This window comes from Mustela putorius, unplaced genomic scaffold, assembly GCF_011764305.1.
Source record: "Mustela putorius furo isolate JIRA1106 unplaced genomic scaffold, ASM1176430v1.1 tig00001059_pilon_pilon_pilon, whole genome shotgun sequence".
Lineage (NCBI taxonomy): Eukaryota > Metazoa > Chordata > Mammalia > Carnivora > Mustelidae > Mustela > Mustela putorius.
In genome coordinates this window covers 1,611,055-1,625,994 of record NW_025421553.1, presented here as the reverse complement: position 1 = coordinate 1,625,994, position 14,940 = coordinate 1,611,055, and positions in this window count along the sequence as shown.

Below are 14,940 nucleotides of genomic sequence, written 5' to 3'. Positions count from 1 at the left end.
GATCAGAGAACTAATAGGGAAAGATTGATATCATACTATGAAAATTTTAGACCACAACACTATGAAAGGTGGTCAACCACAAAAAATTTGGAAAGACCGCAAATAAATGGTAGTTAAAGAACATCTTATTTAAGAATGAATTGGTGAACCAGGAAATTAAAGAAGAAATAAAAAATAATTCATGGAAGCAGGGCATCTGGGTGGCTCCATTGGTTAAATGTCCAGTTCTTGATAATTGGCTCAGTTCATGATATCAAGGTTTTGAGGTTGAGCCCCACATTGGGCTCTGGGCTGGGTGTAGAATCTGCTAGGGATTCTCTCTCTCCCTCTCTAAAAAAACAAACAAACAAGAAACCAAAACCAAAACCAACCAAAACACACACACACACACACACACACACACACACACGGAGGCAAATGAAAATGAAAACACAACACTTCAAAACCTTTGAGATATAGCAAAGGCAGTCATAAGAGGGAAGTATATAGCAATACAGGCCTTCCTCAAGAAGCAAGAAAAGTCTCAAATATGCACCCCAACCTTACAGCTAAAGGAGCTGGAAAAAGAAGAAGTCTAAAACTAGCAGGAGAAGGGAAATAATAAAGATGAGAGCATAGATAAATGATAGAGAATTTTTTTTAAAAGTAGAGGAGACCAAAGAAAATAGGAGCCGGTTCTTTGAAAGAATTAAGAAAATTGATAAACCCCTTATTAGACTTACAAAATGAAAAGAGAAAGGACCTAAATAAATAAAATCATGAATGAAAAGATAGAGATCACAACCAACATGCAGAAATACAATTGTAAGAAAATATTACGATCAAGTAAATGCCAACAAATTGGGCAATCTGGAAGAAATAGATAAATTCCTAGAAACAAATAAACTGCCAAAACTGAAACAAGAAGAAATATAAAATCTGAACAGACCCCCATCACTGCAAAGATATTGAATCAGTAATCAAAAATCTCCCAGCAAATAAGAGTTCAGTGCTGGGTGGTCTGCCAGGGGAATTCTATCAGACATTTAAGGAAGAGTTAATATCTATCCTTCTGAAACCACCCCCCCCAAAAGAACAAAAACTTCCAAACTCATTCTGTGAGGTTAGCACTACCTTGATTCCAAAACCAGACAAAAACCACACTATAAGGAGAATTACAGATCAATATCCCTGATGAACATGGGTGCAAAAATTCTGAACAAAATATTGGAAATTAAATCCAATAGCACAATAAAATAATTATTCAGCACGATCAAGTGGGATTTATTCCTTCAGTGGTAGTTCAATATCTGCCAATAATCAACATGACATACCATGTTAATAAAAGAAAGGCTAAGAACCACATGATCCTCTCAATAGATGCAGAAAAAGCATTCGACAAAATATAGCATCCTTTCTTGTTAAAAACCCTCAAGAAAGTAAGGATAGAAGGAACATGCCTCAACATCATGAAGGCCATATATGAAAGAGCTACAGCTAATATCATCCCCAACGGGAAAAACTGAGAGATTTTCCTCTAAGTCAGGAACACTGCAGGAATGTCCGTGTTCACCATTATTGTTCAACATAGTATCAGAAGCCCTAGCCTCAGCAGTCAGACGACAAAAAGAAATAAAAGGCATCCTTATCATTAAAGAAGTCAAACTTTTACTATTCACAGATGGCATGACACTGTATGTAGAAAATTCAAGAGTCCACCAAAAAATTGCTAGAACTGATGCATGCATTCAGCAAAGTCGCAGGATATAAAATCAACATTCAGAAATCTCTTGTATTTCTGTACACCAATAATGAAGTAAAAGGAAAAATCAAAGAATTAGTCCCATTTACAATTGCACCCAAACCATAAGATACTAGTAATAAACCTAACCAAAGAGGTAAAATATCTGTGTGCTGATATAATTCTTATGAAAGAAATTGAAGAAGACACAGAGAAATGGAAAAACATTCAAAGCTTATGGATTAGAAGAAAAAATATTGCTAGAATGTCTATGTGACCCAAAGCAATTTACATATTCAGTGCAATCCTGATCAAAATAACACCAGCATATTTTCACAGAGCTGGAACAAAGAACCCTAGCATTTGTATGGAACCAGAAAAGACCCCGAATAGACAAAGTAATTTCAAAAGAGAAAAGCAAAGTAAGAGGCATCACAATCCCAGACTTCAAGTTGTATTACAAAACTATAGTCATCAAGACAGTATGGTACTGGCCTGAAAACAGAAACATAGATCAATGAACAGACCAAAGAACCCAGAATTGGTCCCCCAACTCTGGTCAACCTAATCTTTGATAAAACAGGAAAGACTATCCAATGGGGGGGGGGAGCCTATTCAACAAATGGTGTTGGCAGAACTGGGACAGCCACATGCAGAAAATGAAACTGGACCACTTTCTTATATCATACACAAAGGTAAATTCCAAATGGATGAAAGACCTAAGTGTGAGACAGGAAACCATCAAAATCCTAGAGGAGAACACAGGCAGCAACCTCTTCGAGCTTGGCTGCAGCAACTTCTTGCTAGACATGTCTCCTGAAGCAAGGAAAACGAGCAAAAATGAAATATTGGGACTTCATCAAGATAAAAAGCTTCTGCACAGTAAAGGAAACAACAAAACTAAAGGCAACCAATAGAATGGGAGAAGAGATCTGTGAATGACATATCAAATAAAGAACTAGTATCCAGAATCTATAAAGAACTCATCAAACTCAACACCCCCCAAATAAATAATCTAGTTAATAAATGGACAGAAGACATGAGCAGAAATTTCTCCAAAGAAGACATACAAATGGCTGAAAGACACATGAAAAAAGTGCTCAATATTGCTCTTCATCTTGGCGATACAAATCAAAAGTGGCATGGGATACTACCTCACACCTGTCAGAATGGCTAAAATTAACAACTCCGGAAACAACAAATGTTGGCAGTGATGTGGAGAAAGGGAAACACTTTTGCATTTTTGTGGGAATGCAAACTGGTACAGCCACTCTGGAAAGTGGTGTGGAGGTTCCTCAAAAAGTTAAAAATAGAACTGCCCTATGATCCAGTAATTGCACGAGTAGGTATTTACCCAAAAGACACAAAAGTGTTAATTTGAAGGGGCACACACACACTCCAGTGTTTATAGCAGCACTCTCAACAGTCGCTGCTTTATGGAAAGATCTCGATGTCCATCCACTGATGAATGGATAAAGAAGAAGTGGTATATATGTACAGTGGAATATTACTTAACAGTTACAGAATGAAATCCTGCCATTTGCAACAATGTAGATGGAACTAGAGGACATTCTGCTGAGCAAAATAAATCAGAGAAAAACAAATACATGATTTCTCTCTTATGTGGAATTTAAGAAACAAAGCCCATAAACATAGGGGAAGGGAAGCAAAAATAAAATAAGATAAAAACAGAGAGGGAAGCAAATCGTAAGAGACTTAACTATAGAGAACCAACTGAGTTTTGCTGGAGGGGAGGTTGGTGAGGGGATAGGCTAGATGGGTAATGGACATTAAGGAGGGCACTTGGGATGAACACTGGCTGTTATATTGTAAGGGATGAATCCCTAAATTCTACTCCTGAAACCAGAACTATACTGTATGTTAACTAACTTGAATTTAAATTTAAAAAATTAAAATTAAAAAGTTAAAAAATCAATCTGAATAAAAAACAATAAACAGCCTGAGTAGTTATCGACAAGTGAATGGATGAGTATACTGTGGTATATTCATATAATGGAATGGTATTCAGCAATAAAAAAGAATGAACTATTAATAAAGGAACAACATGGATGAATCTCATGAATGAAAGAGGCCAGACATGAAGACTATGTACCATATGATCCATTTAAATGAAATTCTAAAATAGGCAAAATGAAACTATAATGATAGAAAGCACATCAGTGATTGCCTGGGAGCTGGTGCTAGGGGTACAGGTGGGGAAGGTTTAGCTGGGAAAGGGCAAAAGGAAACTTCGGAGTGATAAAAATGTTGTTTCTGGATCATGGTGGTAATTATTTGGGCATCACAGCTCATCAAACTATGCACTGTAAATGTTTGAATTATGTTTTATGTAAATTATATGTCAAGAAACTTGAGTAAACAATGATAAGAAAAGTATCTGTGAATGGGTTTGGTCTTTGGTCATCTTTCCTTAGTGTCTGACTAGTTTTCATAAAGTTTGTAATGCGTCACTCACTGTTAAAAGAGAAAAGAGTACATCCTGCATACTGTATCCATGGACCCTGTGCAAGGCTGTCATGTACCTAGTGTGAATTTTTGAATGGCCTTGTTTTTTTTTTAAGATTTTATTTATTTATTTGACAGACAGAGATCACAAGTAGGCAGAGAGGCAGGCAGAGAGAGAGGGAGAAGCAGGTTCCCTGCTGAGCAGAGAGCCTGATGTGGGGCTAGATCCCAGGACCCTGGGATCATGACCTGAGCCGAAGGCAGAGGCTTTAACCCAGTCAGCCACCCAGGTGCCCCTGAAGGGCATTTTAATATAAAAACTCATATTGAGAACCACAGTCTAGCACAGGGCTTCAGTCTCATAGGTCTAGTGCAACTTCTGCTGAAGATTCCATTCAGTGCATATTTTGGCAGGCACAAAAGTGGTATCTACATTTAATTGTAATTTTTTAGTATTCTTGTTTACCTAATCTCTCCAAATATACTGAGTTAAGATGGAATGATAAGTGGAAATAAATATATTCAGCTTATAGAAAGTTATTAAGAAATCTGAAGCAAGGGGCGCCTGGGTGGCTCAGTGGGTTAAGCCTCTGCCTTCAGCTCAGGTCATGATCTCAGGATCCTGGGATGGAGCCCCACATCAGGCTCTCTGCTCAGCGGGGAGCCTGCTTCCTCCTCTCTCCCTCTGCCTGCCTCTCTGACTACTTGTGATCTCTGTCTGTCAAATAAATAAATAAAATCTTAAAAAAAAATCTGAAGCAATAAATCATATTTTTATAGAAACTTTAAATTAATAGCAAAATTGAGTGGAAGGTATAGAGATTCCCAAATATTCCCTACCCCCACACAAACAGTCTCCCCATTATTGACATGCCCCACCAAAGTGGTATATTGTTAAAATCAGTGAATCTACATTGACATGTCATGATTACCCAGAGTCCACAGGTTACATGAAGGTGGAGTCCAGGTGTTGTACATTCTGTGTGTCTGGACAGATTTATGATGACATGTATCCACTATTACAAACTCATAAAAAAGAGTTTCACTGCCCTGAAAAATCTGTGCTGCTCTTATTTACTCCTCCTTTGCCACCCCACCCTCCAACCCCTCACTGCTCCTCATCTTTCTACTGTCACCGTGGTTTTGCCTTTTCCAGACTACCATATAGTTGGAATTGCATAGTATGTAGCCATTTCAAACTGGCTTCTTACATTTAGTAATACAAATTTACTTTTCCTCCATGTCTTTTCACGGCCTGATTGCTCACTTATTCTTTTTAAGAAATATTCCTTTGTCTGGATGAACCACAGTTTATTAATCCATTTACCTACTGTAGGACATCTTGGTTGCTTTTACATTTCAGCAATTATGACCAAAGCCACTAGAAACATCAGTGCACAGGCTTTTGCACAGACCCAAGTTTTCAGCCTCTTCAGATAAATACCAAGGAGCATGCTTGCTAGATTGTACGGTAGGAATATATTTAGTTAAAAAAAAAAAAAACCAACAACACACCAAATTGACTTCCAAAGTAGCTGTACTGGTTTGCATTCCCAGCACCAGTAAGTGAAAGTTCTATTCCACATCCTCTCCAGCATTTGGTGTTGTCAGTGTTCTACATTTGGACTATTCTAATAGGTGTGTAGTTGTATCTCATTGGTTTAATTTTCATTTCCCTCTAACATATGACATGGAGCATTGTTGCTTGCTTGCTTCTTTCTTTCTTTCTCTCTCTCCTTCCTTCCTTCCTTCCACCCGTCCATCCACCCATCCATCCATCCATCCACCCATCCATCCATCCTTGTTCCCTTCCTTCTTTCCTTCTTTCTCTTCCTTTCCTTCCTTTCTTTTTTTGGAGCATCTTTTCATGTGCTTATTTGCCATCTGTGTATCTTTCTAATGACAGGTTTGTTAAAGGTCTTTGACCCATTCTTTAAGTGAGTTGTTCATTTTCTTATTGTTGAGTGTTAAGGGTTATTTGTGTATTTTGAATAACCACCCTTTATCAGAAGTGTCTCCTGAACTTATTTTCTCCTAGTCTGTCATTTGTCTTTCCATTTTCTTGACAGAGTCATTCACAAGAGCTGAATTTTTCATTTTAATAAATTCTATTTTATCATTTTTTTTCTTCCATGGATTATGCCTTTGGTATAGTTACTCCTAAATCCATGGTTTTCTAGATTTTCTCCTCTGTGTTATCATGTAGGAGTTTTATAGTTTTTGTATTGTGTATTTCAATCTATAATCTATTTTAAGTTCATCTTTGTGTAGTGTCTAAGGTCTGTATCTAGATTAATTTTTTGCATGTGGATGTCCAGTTGCCCCATTTGTTGAAAAGATTACATTGCCCTCTTGTATTGCTTTATTTTTATTTATTTATTTATTTATTTTTTTTTTTTTTAAGATTTTATTTATTTATTTGACAGAGAGAAATCACAAGTAGATGGAGAGGCAGGCAGAGAGAGAGAAAGAGGGAAGCAGGCTCCCTGCTGAGCAGAGAGCCCGATGCGGGCCTCGATCCCAGGACCCTGAGATCATGACCTGAGCCGAAGGCAGCAGCTCAACCCACTGAGCCACCCAGGCGCCCCTGTATTGCTTTATTTTTAAAAAGTAAATGATATTACCTTTTTTTTTTTCTTTTTTCACTCTGCTAGTCACTATTGCAAAAATTTTATTAGGTAGTGCTTTTACTCCTCACTGAGTAAATGCCTCCAGTGTGAGGTCAAGGATGACTAGTTCCCCAGTTGTCAATATTCAGGCAGATAATTGATCTTCTCATTTTATTTAACCTTAGTAGCCATTTCCTTTTTTCCAGCCCCAACACTACTTAGAGAAACTAAATGTGTCCATTGTCATCAGTACTTAGTGTAAGTGTAAAATGACATGAATCAAAGACCCTTCAGGCCGGAGTAGAGACTGATAATTTATTATTGAAGAACAGAGGCTTTTCTGATTTTTTTTTAGCTCAGGCAGGTCACTATGAATTAACTAAGCACAGGGACAGCAGGTGCTCTTACTAAGTTTCGCAGTCACTCGCTGCAGAAAGGAAAGTACTTTTCAAGGAGTGTGCAGCTGTGTGCATGCCATGGGCTCTGGCATAGGATTCCCTGAGGGTGGGTGGGCAGCACCCCCTCCCAGTGCTTCAGGCAGCTCCGGCCCCTGGGGCCAGGTGAGTGCTTGCCCAGCGGAGTGTGAAGCCGACTGTTCTCTGAAATGATAGTTTCAGATAGCTACCCAAAACTTTCCTGAGGTGTCTGGGAGATCATAGTGCCCTTTAGGGCCATTTTCCATGACACAGTGGAGTCTTCCTGGTCTGTTTCTCCTCTCCTCTTTGTGTCCCATTTCTCAAAACTGAATTTAAATGTGGGCGTCATTTCTCTAGGTCAGTTTTGGTAATATATGTCAAATCTAATGGTAATAGCCTTCACAGAGAAATTGTTACAGTGCAGTTCATTCAGTGTGCAGAGTTTCTCTAGAAACCAGCCATCATTTTGGTCTATAGGAACAGAAGGAGTCTCTTCTCCTTGTTCTGAAAGCTCTCTTTGATGTCCACCTTCCCAGGTTTTTATCCATTTCTTGTCCTGACTATCTTTTGTTACATAAATAGGATGTTGTAATATTTTCTTTTCTTTTTTTTTTTTAAGATATTGTTTATTTATTTGTCAAAGAGAGAGCACAAGCAGGGGGAGCGGCAAGCAGAAGGAGAAGCAGGCTCTCCACTGAGCAGGGAGCCCGATGAGGACCAGTTCCCAGGACCTGAGCCGAAGGCAGACGCTTAACTGACTGAGCCACCCAGGCTTCCCAAGATGTCATATTTTCTGAGCACTTGGGCAATCTGCAGTGACGTTTTCGTTGTGGCGTCTTTTTCCTCTCCCTCCCTCTCTCTCTCTCTCTCTCCCTTCCTTCCTCCCCTTTCTCTCTTTTTTCTTTCCCACTAGATTTCTTTCTCTCATTTATATATTTATTTAACTATTTAATTTTCGTTATCAGTCCACAGTTGGTATGCGGCACCTTGCATTACACAACATTCAACAAAATATTTTAAAATACAAGTGATAATTAAAAAAAAAAAAAACCACCAAGAAAACTAAAACCTTAGATTCAAAACTATTACAGTTAGGTAGGGTAGATAAGCATATGATATTGCTCTACTTGAAGCTTATATTCACCCAAATCATATTGGATAACGAGTCCTGATGGATCTATTGCAGAACAAATGATCTACCAAGGGAATATAGTCAAGTATTGTAATAACATTGTATGGGGACGGACAGTAACGATGCTTACTGTAGTGAACACTACGGATTGTATAGGATCGTCAGATTGCTGTGCTGTACACGTGAAACTCCTATCGTATTTGATGTCAAAATACTTCCAAGAAAAAATAAATAAGTAAAAGTAAGTTTTGCATATTTCTCCCTTTGGTACCTAGTAAGTTATCTTAATCACGGAAGGCACTGAACACTTTTATTGTGATACTCTGTGTTGTTGATTGTGATATTCTGTGTTGTTGATTTGATGGTACTGGGGTAGCAAATGCAGTTACTGTATTGCCTACTGATATTTCTCTTTTCAGTTAGCATAGATTTTGCCTCAGATGCTCTCCAACCACCTGATCCGTCTAAAATTGAAGGACAGGATGTTAGGTCTGGAAAGGAGCTTAGGGTCCAGCTCATCTGACAGTGTCTTTGCCACTGCCACTGGTCATAGGAAAGGAAACTGAGTTGGATAAATCTGGCCCTTCTGTCGGCACTAGCGAGGAAGGAAGAAAACACGGCAAAGGCTGTGATGACTGATGGCCTCATATATTCAGGAGAGCAGGCTTCATTATTTGTTAATTACATTTCTAAAGCACGGTAATTGTAGCCTTCTTCCTGCCCCTGCTACATACAGGAAAAGGACTTTTTAAAATACAGAAATACTCATTTGAAATGGTATTTTCTTTAGTAGGAATTTATTTCTAAGAACATATTCACTCCCAGACTTTACAAAAAAATTCCTAAAAGCTTTAAAAAAATGCCCTGTGTATGAGTGCAGTGTAGCTTTATGGTCTATTTGCAGATAGGCTTAGCTTCCATATGATCATCCACTTATGTGAGCATATTAAACTGACCCATAAAATATGTGATGTATATGTGCGTGACATTCTGTGCAATGAATATAAAAGGTATGAGAATGCGTGTCAAAGGCCACTTAGTGGATAACTATATAATCAGTGCGAATAACATTTAGTAAAGCACTGTTTGCTTTATTACTAGACTAACATAGCCTGTGGGAAGAGTGGAATGTCAAAAAAGAAATATGAGCTTGTGAAATTTGTGTGCTTGTCTTCAGGATAGCCATATGTCTGTAATGGGCATGCAAGTGAAATTCAGTTTACAATATATAGAGAGAAGTAATATCTCAAGAGATTTCGAATTACCAGTAGACAAACATAAGACTGATGCCACCCCCTTCTTATAATGGAGTACTTAAATGTAAGAGCAACTTAAATGTCTGACAGTTTATTTTGTGACATATACGCTGGAGTAGAGATGTGGCAGAATTGGCTATAAATCATTCTAAATCATGCCAAAGGCAAGGGCTTTTATTTACTACGGTGCTCTAGCAGATGTCTCTGTTGCCCCATGTCATATTACATCCCCTCTTGAGCCTCTGATTTCAGCCAAAGCTACCATGTACTCTCCAGTGCTCTAACAGAGTCACCATCCGCCCTTGTGATTTCTGACCTAGGACCTACCTTGTGGTGACCTGAGTGTGCAAGCACATCCCTGAGTGTGCAAGCTCTTCCCTGAGGAGTAAAGGAGTTAATGCCTCACAACAACCCTCAACAGAGAGGTCAGATGAAGACAAATTCTAGAGCCTCCTGAACTTGAGGCCAACAGTTTGGGAAGCATTTGGTTCACTTCCAGGGAAGAACTGCTGGATCCGAGTCCTCCGTGCCCACTATGGCAAGCTTAGCCGTGCATGCTGGTGGTGGCCTTTCTTCCCTTCTGTACCTCCCACCCCTATCCTGCTTCCAGGATAGACGGTCTCAGGCTCCGCGTTCTGGGGAACCAAAACCAAGACAACTTTTCATTAACGTAGTTTTCTTAACATGTAGAGCCAAGAATTTGTGAGATGTAAGTGCATTTGTGTATAGCATGAGGATGTTGTTTAGGAGACTGTTGGTATAGTCCTTGCTGTTTCTCTGACTTTTGGCACCACCTTCCCTGGGCTACATTTTCACAGCTCTGGAGACCTGCGGGCACAGGTGCAGCTCGTGAAAAATGTTTAATTTACTCATATCTGTTGCATACTACCTGACTTATTCTCCTCTTGAGGTGTGAAGCATACCTAAATGAGAGGGTGAACGTCGAAACCACTGGTGGAGTTTATATTTGTTGCTTTGCTTGTCATCTAATCAAAATATATTTGCTGCACATGACAAGACCTAAATTATATGAAAGGACCATGAATGAAAGATAACAATCCCTGTCCTGTCACTTCCCAGCTCTTGTCTCTCTCCCATTAGCAATCTTAACCACTTCTATTTATAGTGCTTCAGGTTACTCTGGGAGAACTTCATCTTAACTTTAAGTACTCTGTGTCTCCACCCATCCTATTTTGAAACTTACATGTTTTGGTGATCCTGTTTGTATCTTGATGTATAATCTATTCTGACTCTTTGATGTACAAATTTGGGTATTATTTACTTACTCTCCACACTGTCATATGAGTATATTACCTTCCCTTTTACCTCCTGTCTCTACTTGAGATCTCTTGTCTTCTTCATTATCAAAGTTGATAACATTCACATTCTCATCTGCTGCCATAATTATGTCATATATGTTTTGGTGATATATTCTTAAAACTCAAAAAAAGCCAAATAGTATTTACATTATTACACTGATATAGATTTTGTACGTAGAATGGCCAAATAGTGTGGTAGGACTATATTTCCTTTTCCATGAGTCCAAAATCATGGCATTACTTCCATGGCATTACCAATTCACCAGATCTCAAGTCAGTCTAAACATCCCTCTATGAGCAGTCAATTCTGACAGAAAACTACTGGTAAAAATGACTAACTAGATAAAAATAGCTTACAGTCAAATTGGCGCTTCCAGGAAATGGAAAGAACAGTATGGAGAGCTTCGTGCTTTTCAGCAAAGCTTGTATTTTCCATTAGAATCTAAGCCCAAACTAATTTTTAAGACTGCTCTGACTGAAGATCTGTCACCTGAAACCTTTACCAGTGACTGTGGCAGGAGAAGAAAGTGCATACTGGCATCATACCAACTCTTCCATACTTAGACTTAGAGGTGGTACCCATCTCTTCTGCCCACCGTTCACTGGCTGAGTCTAGCCACGTGAGTCCACATAACTGCTTGAGATCTAGGGATATTTGGTGAGTAGCAACTATCCCTGCCACACTAGTCATTCTTAAATTATTCACTGATCATTTAAATTTAGATGTTTCAAGTAAATAGCAAGCAAAGTATTACAGGATAGATACAGGAATTTGAGCACACATGGATTCTGGATCTATGTGTGCCATGGCACAAACTACTACTCTTTCCCTCCAGAGCCAGACACTAAAATGTAGATGAAACTAATTTCCAAACTTAGGTCTCTTATGTTTGCCTGACTAAAATTTTCCAAAAGTTCTATTAGAGTGATTATAATTCTATCAATTGGTTGGTATCTTGTTACATTTCCTTGAATTTTCTTATTGAAAATTCTATAGGTCTTGCTAATTTTTAAAATTCTTCCTTCCTTGGGAATGTTCTATTGTTGTGGGACTTTACTGTAATTATTAGTCTTTCTTTTTTGTATAAAATTTTTGTTTAGTTTTGTTTTTCATTCTGCAAGTATATACCAGGGGTTGTGATAAGTAGTAAAGCAAAGCAAAGGTTTTGGGTGACCAGATAGTGCTCTATGTTGTTCCGTGTATTATTTTTGTCATGTAGCCTCATAACTTCAGTTGGGTGACCTTGAAAATTTTCTTATGTTTGATTTTCAGTTTTCTTTTACGTAAAATGAATTGATATAACTTTCCCATGGTAGTATTTGTTTGTTTTAAACAGGTACCCATAACCTATGTACAATATGTAACACAAAGCTGAATGTTTAATAGGCACTAAAGTAATGTCAGTTCTCTGTTACCATATTGCTAACCAGAGACTGGTGTGGTAGATTAGAAAGAGTCCTCAAGAACTGGGCTGGAATCCGTGTTTCCTCATTTAATGAATGGTTACAAATAGAAAATCATTATATTTCTTAATGTCATTTATTACTCTGAAATTGGAACAGTAGTGGCTATCTGACTATGCCTTCAGAGAAGAGTCTTTGGAGCACAGGCATGGGGAATGTGGCCCTGGAGTCAGACTTCATATCCAGATGTGCCACCCAACTTGTCCATGACCTTGGATTTTTAGGTTCTGGACAAAAGTGGGAATGATTCTATCTGAGGGCAAGGTTGAACTTTCCTTCCTTTAAATGAGCAACAAAGTAGACATTTTGGAACACCAAGACTTTATTTGCTGTCCTCCACCACCACCACCAAATACACTGCAACATTCAGGTATTTCTCCTCTAGATTCAGCTCTATGCTTATGAGAAGTCATTTCAATTTTATGTGTGCTGCCATCCTCTTAGAGGCTTGGGGACAAACAGAATGTTGTTTGTAGCAGGTCAGTTGGTTTCAAGGAAGAGAGTGTGCTGGCCCTTTTGAAACCTCCGCTGGGACCGAATTAAATGACAGTGATAACTACAGATCACTCAGTTTTCCTCATTTGAGGCAAGTTTAATGGATAAGTCACTCTAAATTTTAGTAAAATCTTAAACCACAAACGATCACTTCTTCTGAATAGAGATTTTTTCCCTCTACAGAAAATTTGCAAGCTATAGAGATTCCATTCATCATCATGAAATGAAAATTCACACTTCTAAGAAAATTGCAGATCTTAGTGTGACTTTCTTTAGAACAGAAAACCAGTCACAATGAATTAATTTCGTTTGTTTCCCATGAGAAATGGAGAAATGGAGTTGTACAGTAAGGATAAAGCCTTTATGATCGTTAGTTTCCTAAACCCTTTGGCAAGTTTCTTAATCTCTTACACCTCTTTTTTTTTTTTCATACTTGTAAAATGAAGGCATTGATAGTACGTTATGAAAAGTACAGATGGTAATGAGAGGAAAACCTCTCTGTGGTGCCTGACACAACAGTACCTAATCACTAAATGTTAACTTATTTTAGAAGTGGTTATGGTAGAAAGACATACCTCTAATATCACCATTTGGTTCATAGTAAATTTCTATGGTAGAATTTATGGTAGTAAATGTTTCATAAGCTCAGGAAAATAATCTAATATATACAATTTTGAGATTATGTGACCTATTGAATTAAATAGCTATCTACTTATCTTATAATCTCATATTAATGTGAATCAAACAGTTGAATGTTATATTTGTTACCATGAAAACTCACAGGTGTGTACAATACAAATATGACAAGTAATGATTATTTAAAGGTCATTACACAGTTTGTGATTTTATTAAATGATGAAAATACTTTTGGATTCATATGTTGACACAGATTATTCTTAATGAAAGATAGTGTCATTCCCACTATTTCAAAATTGAATTCAGATCTTATTCTTAATCTACTTATTTAATTCTTTGGGTAAAAAAAAATTATAATTTTTGGTTTTTGGATATTTCCATAATGTTTTGGATGAAATATTACAAGTTCTTAAGAATTTCCAGGAAGTTTCAAAAGTTGTTTTTGGAGTAGTAAAATTGCTGAGTAGACTTAAGCTGAATATTTCTGATACAGTTGCCATCTTTTGGTATTATTACTATTGGTGTGTATAAAAGTACACATTTATAGCAGGTTTTGTAATTCTTATACTTAAGTGATATTTTTATAGTTTATGTACAGTTAACACATTTTGATAAAAGAATGTTTCAGACTCCTATTATCAGGAATTTAATACATTAGTTTTTATCCCCAGCCCAGATTTCATTAAAAGAATAAATGAGCTTACACAGTTACTTATATCTCACATGAATTATTGTTCCTGAATTTCTTAAATCTTTGAATATTCTTCTGCATGTTACAGATAAGTGTAACATGTCCAAGTTCTTAGTCCTGTTGGTAAGATTCTAGATCTTAGTTTATCTTCTTCAGTGATACACTAGAAGTAAACTATTAAACAGGTCGTAACACCAATAAAACATGTAGTTTATTTTTTCGAAGTAAAGATTAAATGAGAGAAGAGTAATACTAAAATTTAATAAATTTTATCCATCCTACTTTTTACTAGCAGAAGGAAAGTTGGTGTTGTCATGTGATTTCATAAGAGACAAACCATTGAGGTTTACTTATTTATGAATTATTTGGGTCAAATATGTTTTATTCATCGATGTTACTAATTACACAAATTGTGCTTACAAGAAGATACCAAAAATATCTAAGGATTTATTCTTAACTGAGAATAAAATGGATCAAATATATATAAAATATTAACAGCAAATTATTTAAAACCAAGCACGTCTACCTTAGGTATCTTGTTTATTTTTAATAAGAAACCATCACAGTTTGACAAAACATCATGTTTGAAATGTCTGACCTTTGAGAGAGATATTCAGAGTGGGGGTGCTAGGGAATGGGAGCAGATTTCACTATTCTCCGTCATCCTGTCCATGTGCGAACTCTCTTTCAGGATTACAAATCGCTAAAGACAGATAGAGTCATCTGTACACTGTTT